General features: G+C 38.1%; 1 long non-coding RNA gene across 1 annotated transcript; it reads left to right on the top strand.

Annotated features, from left to right (window-relative positions):
• The first annotated feature begins 36 nt into the window (after positions 1 to 36).
• Positions 37 to 2,954, top strand: LOC115805531 (uncharacterized). Its single transcript, XR_004025108.1, has 3 exons — positions 37 to 131; positions 2,504 to 2,636; positions 2,773 to 2,954. It is a non-coding gene; the product is annotated as an uncharacterized LOC115805531 (long non-coding RNA).
• The last annotated feature ends 9,503 nt before the right edge of the window (positions 2,955 to 12,457 follow it).

Here is a 12,457-nt window from a genome sequence, read left to right as displayed (position 1 = left end):
GATAATCTACACCCGGAAGAGCTACGGGAGGGACGATTCAAGGCAATGCTGACCTGCTACTTTCTAAATACGGGAGAGAACGTTAGAGTTTTGTAATGGTTTCTTGGATCCTGTCAGATCGTTCCATACCGGTACTACGCACCTCTTATATGCCTCACTGTTCCAACGTTCAGGGACTTGTCGAGACAATGAGATAAGATAATCAGTGACTGGGTGTTCAGTTGAACCTTAGGCCCACATTCTGTCACAGTCTAGCGACGCTCATACTCGAAAATGGCAAAATTTGCTTTTTTATTCCAGATTAAATATAGTCAGCTTCTATGTTGCTGACATAATTGATTTGAATGAAACACAGTTGGGCTTGCATGGCAAGCTCTCAGCAAGCTTTCCCCCGCAAAATCGACTGTATTCCGTTGAGGTCGCCTGGCTCTAAAACAATAAAGCAGTTAAACATTAACTCGTAGTCATTTATAATGGCTACGAGCTCTATAAGAATAAAAGACTATTTTGTTTTGTTAAGTTTTAATTGTGAATGGTTGTGATGTGAGCTGAACTCAAAACTGCAGAGCTCTTGTTATAGTGAATAGCCTATAATTTTTGGTGAATAATTCATTTTGACAAATAAGAACCTTGCAGGCTAACATAACGAACTGGTTTCCTGTGAGTTTTGGAACACTGTTTTATCTGAATGGGGAAAGAAAAGGGGAAAAAACATGTTAAAGTACTAAAATCTCACTCATGCTTAGCCTGGTGGTCCACCCATCTGAGGCTTATTCCACCCGTTTGAGTCCCATTGTCTCATTTTCCAAAGACAAAGTTTCAACAGCAGAGATGTTGACTGAATATGCAAGGCCGTTGCTCCCACGGAACTGCTCATTAGTTGAATTGTGGATGTAATGGATACAGATTGGTTAAATCATTGTGTTTAAGAATGACCATGAATGACTTAGAAAATGTTGCTTCTTTGTTAAAATATATATTTATTTATTTGTGTGTGTTTGTTGGGTGGGTAGGGGATATAGCAGGGTTTTCTCGCAGTTTTAGACATGGGTGTGTGTGTCGTTTCTGTATGATAGACCATTCGGACATATAAAAAAAACTATCTGTGGAAGAACTTACTATTATACAACGCCAGAAGTCACAATTACCACCTTCAGGCTCTCAGGGAAAACCCTGAAATATCAAAACGAACATACGGTGTGGTCAGTGATTGTCCCTTGTATGCTCTGGACTATATTAATGTCCCCTCGTGTTTTCCACCAGATTTAATGCACGACTTTTTGGAAAGTTTTGTGCCCCAAGTGCTGTCCCAACCTTTTTTAACCCTGCATGAGGAAAAGATTGTTTCTTTGGAAAACATATCTAATGAGATTGATGCATTTCAATTTGGCCAAAATGATAGGGGAAACAAACCACAATAGATAAACAAAACTGCACTGAGAAATGGTCGCTTGCCAGGCTCTGCAAGTGAAAGGTGGCGCCTTTTTCATCTTTTACCCTTCATTATTGGTCATTACATTCCAGAGGGAAATGCACACTGGGAGCTCTACCTTCTGTGCAGAGACGTAGGGGACATAATTCTTTCTCCCTCTATCAAGAAGAGCATTCTCGATTTCCTTGCCATCCAAATTGGACACTTCCTCTCTTCATTCAATTCACTGTCTCCTGGAAGAGTCACCCCAAAACTTCATTATTTGATCCACTATCCAAGACTCATCTAACAATTTGGACCCTTGAGGCACCTGTGGTGTATGTGATTTGAGGGAAAGCATAAATACTGGCCCGAAATACATGCAACTTTAAAAACATCTGCCTCACACTGGGCAAAGGTCACCAACCAAGGCAGTGCTGGGAGATCACATCAGTGGATGTCCCCAGGCAGGACGAGTACATGGAGAAGGGAAGCTCTTGTCTGGTGAGGTCTCTTTCACATCAGGTACGAATAGGTCTTGGGGCAGAGATTTGGTGCTGGAAACATCGAACAGGAGGAGAATGTTTCAGTTGTCAGCCAGCTTTGCCTTGACAGCATAAAGTACACCATCAATGACATTTTTGTACTAGATGTGATTGAGGAGGACATCCCTATTTTCATCAGACGTTTTGCTTTCACAACTTTTTATCCCCTCCCTGTACAACCACCACCTGCGTGCTTTTGAGATAACAGATGACGAGGGGCAATAACCAAACCTGGTGAAGAAAAGGATTAGCCCCCGCTTGATCTCTATAACCTTGATGATAAGGCTGCCATATGCCTTCACCATGCCATATATATAGGGTACATGATGTAAGAAATGCTGTATCAGTTACAACTAAATAGGCTAACTGGTGGAAAATATGAAATACTGTGTTTTATTTTGATATATGGTGCAGTTGCTGTATTTTGTATTTTATTTTGATGCATTTACACTTTGAGAATCAAAATGCACGTTTATTTATTTTTGCCCATCCCTGTAGACAATATAGTGCATTGAAATTGTTTTGCCAATGATTACTTTTCTTTTAGATGAAGAAACTGATGGAGAGACATTGCTTGGCTTGACAGGAAGTATGGTAGCAAGGCTGTTTCTGCGCATAAAACAAAAAGTTAAATTCCTTTTGGAATTGGGGAAATACAGGAATGGTATTCCTCCGGCGCAGTATGTACTTTTTATATTCTCTGGATGATTTGTTACTATACTTAATGACGTGCGTTACACTTTTACAAATGCTTCAAATTTGTGTATTTAGTCCTGTCTCTTTGTGTGTGTGTGTGTGTTTGTTTGTTTTTCTTAGAAATGAGAAACCCCCAGCATCTCCACCAACCCAAACAACTCATCCTCCATTGGCACCACCAACAGCCTGGCCAGCTGTATACACTCTCCCAGTTTTCAGCCCAGAAGTTAGGGAGGCACTCATGAAGAAAGACAGTGCATTCTACAAAAAGGACAAGTCACATCTTTGAACAGCACTTATTAGTCTCCTTTTTGATGATATGACCCAGTACACCTGGTAAGTGTGTTGTTAGGCTGTATTTGTGTCAGTGTCAGGGTTTTAACTTGTTTAGTGTCACCTGAGACAAGGGTAAAGGCCCTACATTTCAGACTGCCTGCACGCTCCCTGTTACTGCGCCTAAGATTAGTCAGGATGTGCACCCTTTAACTCAATTTAACCCTATCTCTCTAGACACGCTGTCCAAATTGGTGCACTCTGCTAAACCAGCCTCTTGCCTCCTTGATCCCCTACCTGCTAAACTTTATATGGAGCTTTTCTCGGTTCTTGGCCCAACAATCCTAAACACTCTAAATATGTCACTTAAATCTGGTATTGTACCCTCCTCTTTTAAAACAGCTGTGATCAGGCCTTTACTTAAAAAACCAAATTTTGACCCTGAAGCCTTAAATAATTATAGGCCGATCTCTAATCTCCCGTTTCTTTCTAAAATACTTGAAAAAATTGTAGCTGCTCAGCTGATAGCCCATATGTCCTCTAACAGTCTTTTTGAAATATTTCAGTCAGGCTTCAGGTGTTTTCACTCTACTGAAACCGCCCTTACTAGAGTAACTAATGATCTTTTATTAGCCATGGATGCTGGTGCTACCTCTGTTCTTATTCTGCTAGATCTGAGTGCAGCATTTGACACTGTCGATCACACTATATTGTTAAAGTGCTTGGAAAACCAAATTGGCATTCGTGGCCTGGCACTTTCTTGGTTTAAATCTTATCTCTCTGAGAGAAAGCAGTGTGTCCACTATAATAGTGTGACCTCTGAATACCATAAGCTTAACTATGGTGTTCCTCAGGGATCAGTCCTTGGCCCTCTTTTATTCTCAATTTACATGCTCCCTTTGGGTGACATTATTTGTAGTTACAACATTAACTTCCATTTTTATGCTGATGATACTCAGATTTTCTTACCTATCCAGCATAATGACCGCTCTGAATTGGCTAACCTTGAGGCATGTCTTTGTGCTATTAAGGGTTGGATGTCTTCAAATTTCCTGATGCTTAACGCAGGCAAGACTGAAATGCTGGTCATTGGTCCCCCTACGCATAAGCATCTTTTTAGTGATCTAACTCTAAATTTTGACAACTGCATCATCTCTCAAAACTCTTCAGCTAAGAACCTTGGTGTGATTTTTGACTCTAGTCTCTCGCTAGTCACTCATATCAAGAACACAACCAAAACTGCCTTTTATCACCTCCGTAACATTGCTAAAATTAGGCTCTTTCTAAGTATGGCTGATGCAGAAACCATTGTTCACGCATTCGTCACATCTCGCCTCGATTACTGCAATGTTCTTTACTCTGGCCTGCCTGCCTCTAGTACCAATAGTCTTCAGCTGGTCCAGAATGCTGCTGCTAGAATTCTGACCCGAACGAAGAAGTTTGATCACATTAGCCCTGTCCTGGCTTCCCTTCATTGGCTCCCAATTCATGCAAGGGCAGATTTTAAGGTCCTCTTATTAACATATAAAATTTTACATGGGCTTGCGCCTTCCTACCTGTCTGGCTTAATTACACCCTATAACCCATCTTGCACCCTGCGCTCTCAAGATTCTGGATTATTAGTTATTCCAAGAGTTAAAAAGAAGTCCGCTGGCAACCGAAGCCTTTTCCTACCGCTCTCCCTTCCTTTGGAATGGTTTACCTAAAGAAGTTAGAGAAGCAAACTCTCTCAGTACCTTTAAAACAAAACTAAAGACTTTCTCGAACTTTCTCTATTTTCTTGAACTTATGCATGATATAATTTTGATTCGACTTTGTTATAGACATGTAAAGCCCTTTGAGACTATAAATAGTGATATTGGGCTCTAAATAAATATTATTATTATTATTATTATTATTATTATTACATTTCTTCCCAATGTAGGTATCCAAGCCACAAAATGTACAGCGATGTCCTGGGAGCACTGATAACCTGGCATCCATTTCTTATGGACAGAAACCTTTCTGGATTTGTGAGTACAACTATTATTATTTCAACTTTATCTATTCTATTTACTTGTGGTTCAGTGTCCCTTTGCCTGTAAACTGTAATTGTATTGGCAACTCTTGTACTGATTTCTCATTTCTTTACCAAGGAGACCTTATTGGAGTGCCTAAAAAATAAATTCAAAAAGGAGAGGAGGACCTTTGTCCATATGGACAAAGTCATAGAGATGAGGCAAAAATATGGTCAGAAGCATCCATCAACAGCAGGAGACAAACTGACAAGTTCAAAAAGGAGACAACCAGTAAGATTAATGCATTATCCTCTCTGCAATGCTTCATGCAATGCTTTACAATGTACTAATGAAAAATGGCTTTTTTTTTTTGTTTTCCTTATTTATTCCTCTCAGCCAAAGGCGAAGGCTCGCAGCACATGAAGGCCATCAGCGCAGTGTTGGCATTGCCTGACATTGTTGTCATGGTCTGACATTGAAACTATAAAGTGGAGGATGCAGCGGACTCTGCATGCACGATCTCCACTCTACAAGACAGGCACAGCTGCAGAATTATTTCAGCAGTGTCCATTTCTGAAAGTCCCTCGTATGCTAGGCAATACACAAATCCAATCCACGTTATTTCATTTGCTGATGACTCCATAGTGATGGGTCTGATCATTCTTGTGGATGAAACAAGGAAGGTTAAACTGGTAGTGAACAACAGTCTGCCTGTGAATATCAATAAGATTAAGGAGATTATTGTTGACTTGAAAAGGCAGGTTAATCACTTCACACTACACATCAAGAGTTTCTTCTGCTTTTTCTAGCTGCTTTATGAAATGAAGCTGAGATTTGGCCAGGACCTAGACTCGGTGCTCAGCAGTTACCTCCACAGCACTTCTGGGAAGATTGTGGAGAGCTGTAAGGGGCCACTGCAGGCTGCATTTACAGCTGTGATGTCGCAGGCAGATTCTTCAAAATCAAAAGGTAGGTCAATGAAGTTTCCAGACCAATGCTATCATTTGTACAAACTTTGTAATCAAGCTGAGGTGACACAATCTGCATGAAATGTTATGTCGTGTTTTTTTTATTTCTCAGATATGCTGAGCAATGCTGCTGTGTTGCTGCCATTGGCACCAACACCAACAATGATGCTTCGGCGCGAACACACTGCACTGGAAGCAGATATGGTCCCCATTAAGATGGGCAGCAAGTTTATCATTGGCCCCTCCCCAGACATTGATGCTACTTTGGGGCTTGCCTGCATTTTTGCTTTGTATTTCCTTTTCAATGTTGAGTACCCCAGGGGGACTTGGCACACATTGCATTTCTTTGAAAGACGTCGTAATCGTTCTGTGTCCAAGCCCTCCGCTCTAGTGCTACGTGTAGAAACAATGTTGCAACCATAGGTGAAATAGGTTGTGTTTTATAATAATTTGTATTGTATCTTATTGTATCTTGTTTTTAATTGTGATTATGGTGTAGTCTTTTATGTGTATTATGTGTTTACTACTGTATTTTATCTTATTTTACCAATAATCTGTAAATATATGTAAAATGATTAATCCGTAAATATATATTATGAGATGTCTCCATTTGTATTAAACTGACAAAATTGTCACATCATATTTGCCAGCATTTCTTACATAATCTAACAAGACGAATACCACCAACATCATAATCATAATCATAATCATATCTCCGGGTTCCATATAGAACCATTAGTATGCTGAAAAATGGCAGCCTGTATGGTTCTTTATCAAGAACCTTTTAAAAAGGTTCTGTTTAGAACCTTTTGGAGGGTCCTATTCCTGTTTGTATCAAAGGATTGAACCTTTTTAGGTTCCATGTGGAACCTTTTTTTTCTAAGGGTGTACCACACCTTTGTGTGGTCTGTGTGTTTATTTGTACAAAGAGATCTCAGCTAATTCCATCAAAATTGGCATTCTAATCGTCGGGCAGAACAAATGCGAGAGAAATCGCTGTAAGCCAACATGAAAGTTTGCAGTAAATCCTCTTATATTTTTTTAAGGAATGGGAAAGGGGAAAGATAATCATAGAATAGCAATAACTAATGACTATTTATTGAGTGTGTTTAATGAATGTATTACTATACTAATATCATATTATATCTTAAAGGAGATGAAAGACTGATGGTTTGAAGTACATTTAGTCTCCACTTGGTATGAAAAAATTCATAATTGCATTTTGACACACCCCTGTCAAACTTTACTTCCCTCAGAAATTTACAGTCTCAAATATTCATTGCTAGACGAAGTTTATATGTGTTAAGATGAAATGTACAACTACAAGGCTGCATTTACCAGGAGGAATTTAATTATCTCAGATTAACATTTTCACATTGCCACAAGTGAAATGACCCCTCTTCATGTGTAGATTTGATCTGACAAAATGCAAGTGGGAAAAGTCATGAATATTTTTGAATGCTGAATCAGGCCCTACGAACGGTAGTCAACTGCCCCCTTTCTGTGAGATTCAGACTCTAGAGGAGACGCGCTGTACAACAATTTATGTACGTTGTGCCACACGATGGCGCGCTATGCATTTACAAATTTACAACGGCATCTAATATCGCCACTTCGGGTTAGTGTACTGCTTACATATTGGATGGCGTAGTGTCAAAAGTAAGGCAGAGTTACTAAGACGAATGGTCTCCGCGATTATTTTTGTAACCAGACAAAATGGTTACAGCACAAGTAAAGAACAGACGATTAATTTTCAGAGATTCTGTTCAGGCTGTGTTTTTACGAATTAAATGTCATTCTCTTGCACTTCGAGATATTAGATGTTTATTCATGTACTCTGACCATTGGCGCTCATAAACTCACGCAGCAGCTCTGTCCAGACAGCAAAGGTTGCCTACGTGGCACAAAGAAAGGTTGGGGGAGGGAGTAAGTGTAGGTGATCCAGTTACAGTTGCTAGGATACCGAGTAGGGCACGCAGGCTCGTTAAAAAAAAAAAAAAATCAGGCATGGCTGTTAGTCTGTTTTTCCATTATGTGCTTTGTAACTGCCTCTTGCATGCAAAGAGTAAATCTTTATTATGGCAAGATAATGTGCAATGAAAAATGCAGACGTCGAATCCCTAATTAACAGGCTAAATTAGGACCATATGAAAGGCAGTTTTGTAAGCCCTTGAGAACATGTCAGATACTTTCACAAAACAAAAATAGATTGGCTCTATGGGTTAATTTTGTGTGACATAAGAGCACAGTAAACTATTTTTGTTATTAGTTTGCTAAACAGGCACTTTGAATAGAAGTATCCCCAAAAGGTCATTCATCCAAACAGCATTAGCTGCTTTTACATTTTTAGTTACTGAACATCTCAATTATATCAAACATATATTTGATTTGCTAGACAGAGGAGAGTACAATATTCTATGTGTTCATAGGTACAAGCTAGGCTATATGAGCCCTCTTAGTTTCCCAGCTGCATTTGGTGCAATGGTCATGTATTCCTTGTTGCTAGGCTGTATTGCAGTTAGATCCAGCCACTGAGAAATCAGCTCAAATATTATTGGTTATAGGCCCTGGTGGGGAAAGACTGAGCTAACTGCCAAAATAAAGGAAACATTTAAGTAAATGGGGGATACAAAATGAGTTGCAAGCAAGTGTTTCCACACATTTCTTTCCATTGTTAACTTAAAAATTTACATTCCGTTTTGCTTAGGGTCAGATTTGAAGATGCTGAGAAGGTCCAGTAACCCATTTCTGCACTGGATAGAAAGGATCCCAGTGACTTTGAAAAAGTAGTGGTCATTGGGAGGAGCTTCAGTGTTGAAAACTGCACAACTTGCTGTGGCTCCATGAAGGATGGCAGCTAAGGTGATACTGGCATGAAAGTCTAAGATCTTATCAAAAACACAAACAAAGCTGTGGTCAAAAGCACAAACTGGTCAGTCATGTCCATTAACTGGCTTGACAAATCATTTACGGCTTAAACTGGCAGATGCATTAAGGGGGATATTATGGGAGGGATATTATGACTATATTGCAATATCTAAAACCTTATTAAAGTTATCCTGAATGTTTACCATTATAGCATTTCTACTCTGATTGGAGTGGTCTCTTCCAGGATGACCATGCACTGCTTCACTATAAGAATGTTTTCTATTTCTTCTCTAACTGAAACTTTTTTTTTAAACAAACTATCCATCTTAGAAATCTTGCTTTGTTTGATACTTTCCTTAATTATTTCATATTCTTTAGTGTCCTAGGCCTAATGCAGAACACTCACTGAATATTTGTTTATCTATCTATCTATCTATCTATCTATCTATCTATCTATCTATCTATCTATCTATCTACAGTATCTATCTACTAAGATACAGTATATCTGTAGATAGATAGATAGATAGATAGATAGATAGATAGATAGAGAGATTGTTACAGCTCTCCAGCATCACCGTAGGCCTGTGAGGCTCACATTTAAAGCGTGTTATATTCCCTTCACTTTTTATGACGTACGTGTTTCTATGAAAAATGGTCACACTGAAATGGCCTTTTCTCTCCTGATGCCGCTGAAGCTTTACAGGTTGACAAGCTGACATTGGCAGTTGAAAAATAACCAACAACTGTTTTTTTTTTTGTTCTTGTTTTTTTTATTAATAACCTTCCAAGAAAAGCCATATGCAATTCAGGTAGCTAATCTACACTATAGCATACTTTTGAGACGGAGGACATACACTAATCTATCTCTGGTCTCAGTAATGTCTAATGTAGGTTGATGGCACTTGCAGTGTTATACTTTGATTCAGATTTCTGATTCATGTCCTTAAATTGACATTTAACAAGTAGCTGGTTGAATTACCTGTCCATTTATGTTTGCTTTCAGTAGCTAGCCTGTTTAAGGTTTCTTTTTTTTTTAAATCAAGGTAGCAAACCTGAACACAGTAGATAATGTTTTAGATAAAGACTGGGAGCAATTTCTCAGGTTTCCAACAGCTGCACATTTGCCCTAAGTTTAAACCCCAGTGTTCTGACACTGTTAGTCTACGGACAGAGGAGTAATATTATGAATTCATCTGGTTTACAGTGTGGTCTATGAAGACAACCAGTTTGGACTGTGTAACACGTATATCTGTTATTGTGCTTAGTGTGTTAAGAGCAAAACTTTTCAATCCAGTAACAGGAAACAGTGAATTTGTTCTGAACCACACGTGTTAAACAATGTATGTACACAAGCAGGCCTAAATGTCAGTTCAAACATAGATTATTTTGTAGTTTTAACTTATCAAACTTGCAAATAATTATACATACTTAAAACCCCTTAACTCATTAAACTAATCATTAAACACGATTTGTTAAATATATTTGCATAAAAACTTTATTTCATACACTTAAAAAACGGATAAGCAGACATGACATAGAACAATGGTTACAGTGTTTCTACCCAGCATGCTACAGTGTCAGAGGAAGTTGTGCGCGCTTACGCTAAAACCCAGGGGCAGCCCACTGGAGCAGGATAACAACCCAGGCAGAGGCACCAAGAAGAACAGACGGAAGAGACGGCTGAACACTACGGTGGCGGAACATGGCAGAGAGAAGAAGACAAGAAAAGAACAAGACCACACCAAAATTACTCATAGCGACGAATTCATGGCGTCGTTGTGCACAGACGAAAGAAGAAACAGAGTCGCCTGGATCTTGGTAAGAATTCATGGTAAATCGAGGGAAAACATCATCGTTTAGGCGAGGTGAAGCGATGTCCCAATATGGTGGAAAGAGAGAGGGTTCGACGAGTTGTTGTAAAATGGCCATGATGGGTCCACTGCCAAGAACGGAAAAAATGATATTTGCTCTTTAATTAAAATACAAAACGGCTTTTAGACGATGGTATGTGGAGCAAATTATATGCTCTTTTGTTAATTCTAAATAAAGTGCATGTAATACGGCTAATATTGGAATTATAATAAGGTTTAGGTTACTACGCATTTTAAAATGGCTTTGTCCTTGAAAGAACAAATGCCCTTGTCTGAATTTATGACGGAAAATAAAGTACAGTTGAAGATTTTACTCGGGAAAACGTCGTTTTATGCACACCAACATCAATTCCAACATTTGGGACATCATTCTGTCACTTTTTCGTGATTTTTAAATAAATTCTAATTTTATTGAAATTCTTTAAAAATCTCATTACCGTACAGTTTGCTGATTTTACCTAAAATCTGTTCTTTGACCTGCCGAAAATGGTCAATGTTGGAAAACATTGTAAGATTTAGGCTAGATTGAGACCAATTTTAATTATTATTATTTAAAAATTGTTTAAGACTGTCATTATTTAGATTTTAAAAGTTCAATACTTGCATTTCGATGAAAGTTTCGATATATAACCCTTATTGATGTAATATGTAGCTATATTTATTGTGATTTGAAGAACATTTATGGTGTATTTTCCGAAGTTAAATAACAGGGTGTTGGCTTTTAACTCTTTGTGGTACACAATTGAAATTTGTTGTATTCTTTAAATATCCCTAACCTTATTTCTGGTAATACTGTGTTGGGGATGACAGTACTGTTCCCAACTTTTGACTTTCTTTTTTCAAAGTACAAGTAATTAACTATTAGAAAGTTGTTTAATATTGAGAAAAATAATGAAAAATAATGATATTAAATCCTGATCACAGGACACACAATTGACTTCTTTTTCAAGGTCATCGTTTGGTGATCATTTTTTTAAGTATAAGATTTCTGAATGTTAGTCTACATTTTAATACATATTCTTAGTTTGTTCATATGTCTTTAAAATTTCCAAGACTGAATCCTTCCACATGAGGTGTCCCTAGAAGGTTACCACTTGAATCAGCCTATAAAATGGACAAATATCTGTTGGTCTTGTCATTTAAAGAAACATCATAATTAATTGAATTAAGACAAGGTGATGCTTGCATCTTTCCCCTTCATAATTACCCCCAAATTAAACACCTCCCTAGATCACCAAAAATGTTATTTTATCTTTTATACATCAGTGGCTTGATGTAGTTGTGGCAGTCTGCTTAATTTTTGGGAATACAGTTTATATGAACCATAATTCCAGTTTAAGGTAGATGACCTTGGACTTCTTCACCATTTTCCAAAATTGCATTGGCGAAATATTTGATAAATATAAACGATCAGTGGTAGTATGTTCCCCCAAAAGTGCAATTATTTGAAAATGTATATCGTGGAATAGTAAATATACACAAGGAAAATATTAGCTCTCTGGATGATAAAATATTTAGAACTACACACATTTTTCACACAAAAAAACACCCAACAAAACTGCATTAACTTATTGAAACCTTCTCTCTTTCAGATGACAGTATATCAAGATGAGAGGTGAATGAAGAAATATGATGTCATCCTAAAAGGTGAGTCTGTACCTTTTTTGTAATGCTACTTTTTAGAAATGCTTTTTGCTTAAAGAGGGGTAATGTGATAGACCATACGTAGGGGTCCTGAATATGATACCTATTCACTGAACAACCACAGGGGGAGTTCTCTGTATGTTTTTCTGATGTGTATATGTAGCGTAGCCTTGTTTTATTCTCA

Source organism: Chanos chanos, chromosome 2 (assembly GCF_902362185.1).
Source record: "Chanos chanos chromosome 2, fChaCha1.1, whole genome shotgun sequence".
Lineage (NCBI taxonomy): Eukaryota > Metazoa > Chordata > Actinopteri > Gonorynchiformes > Chanidae > Chanos > Chanos chanos.
Note: the sequence above shows the minus strand (reverse complement) of the source record. Positions and strands in the feature narration are given on the sequence as shown.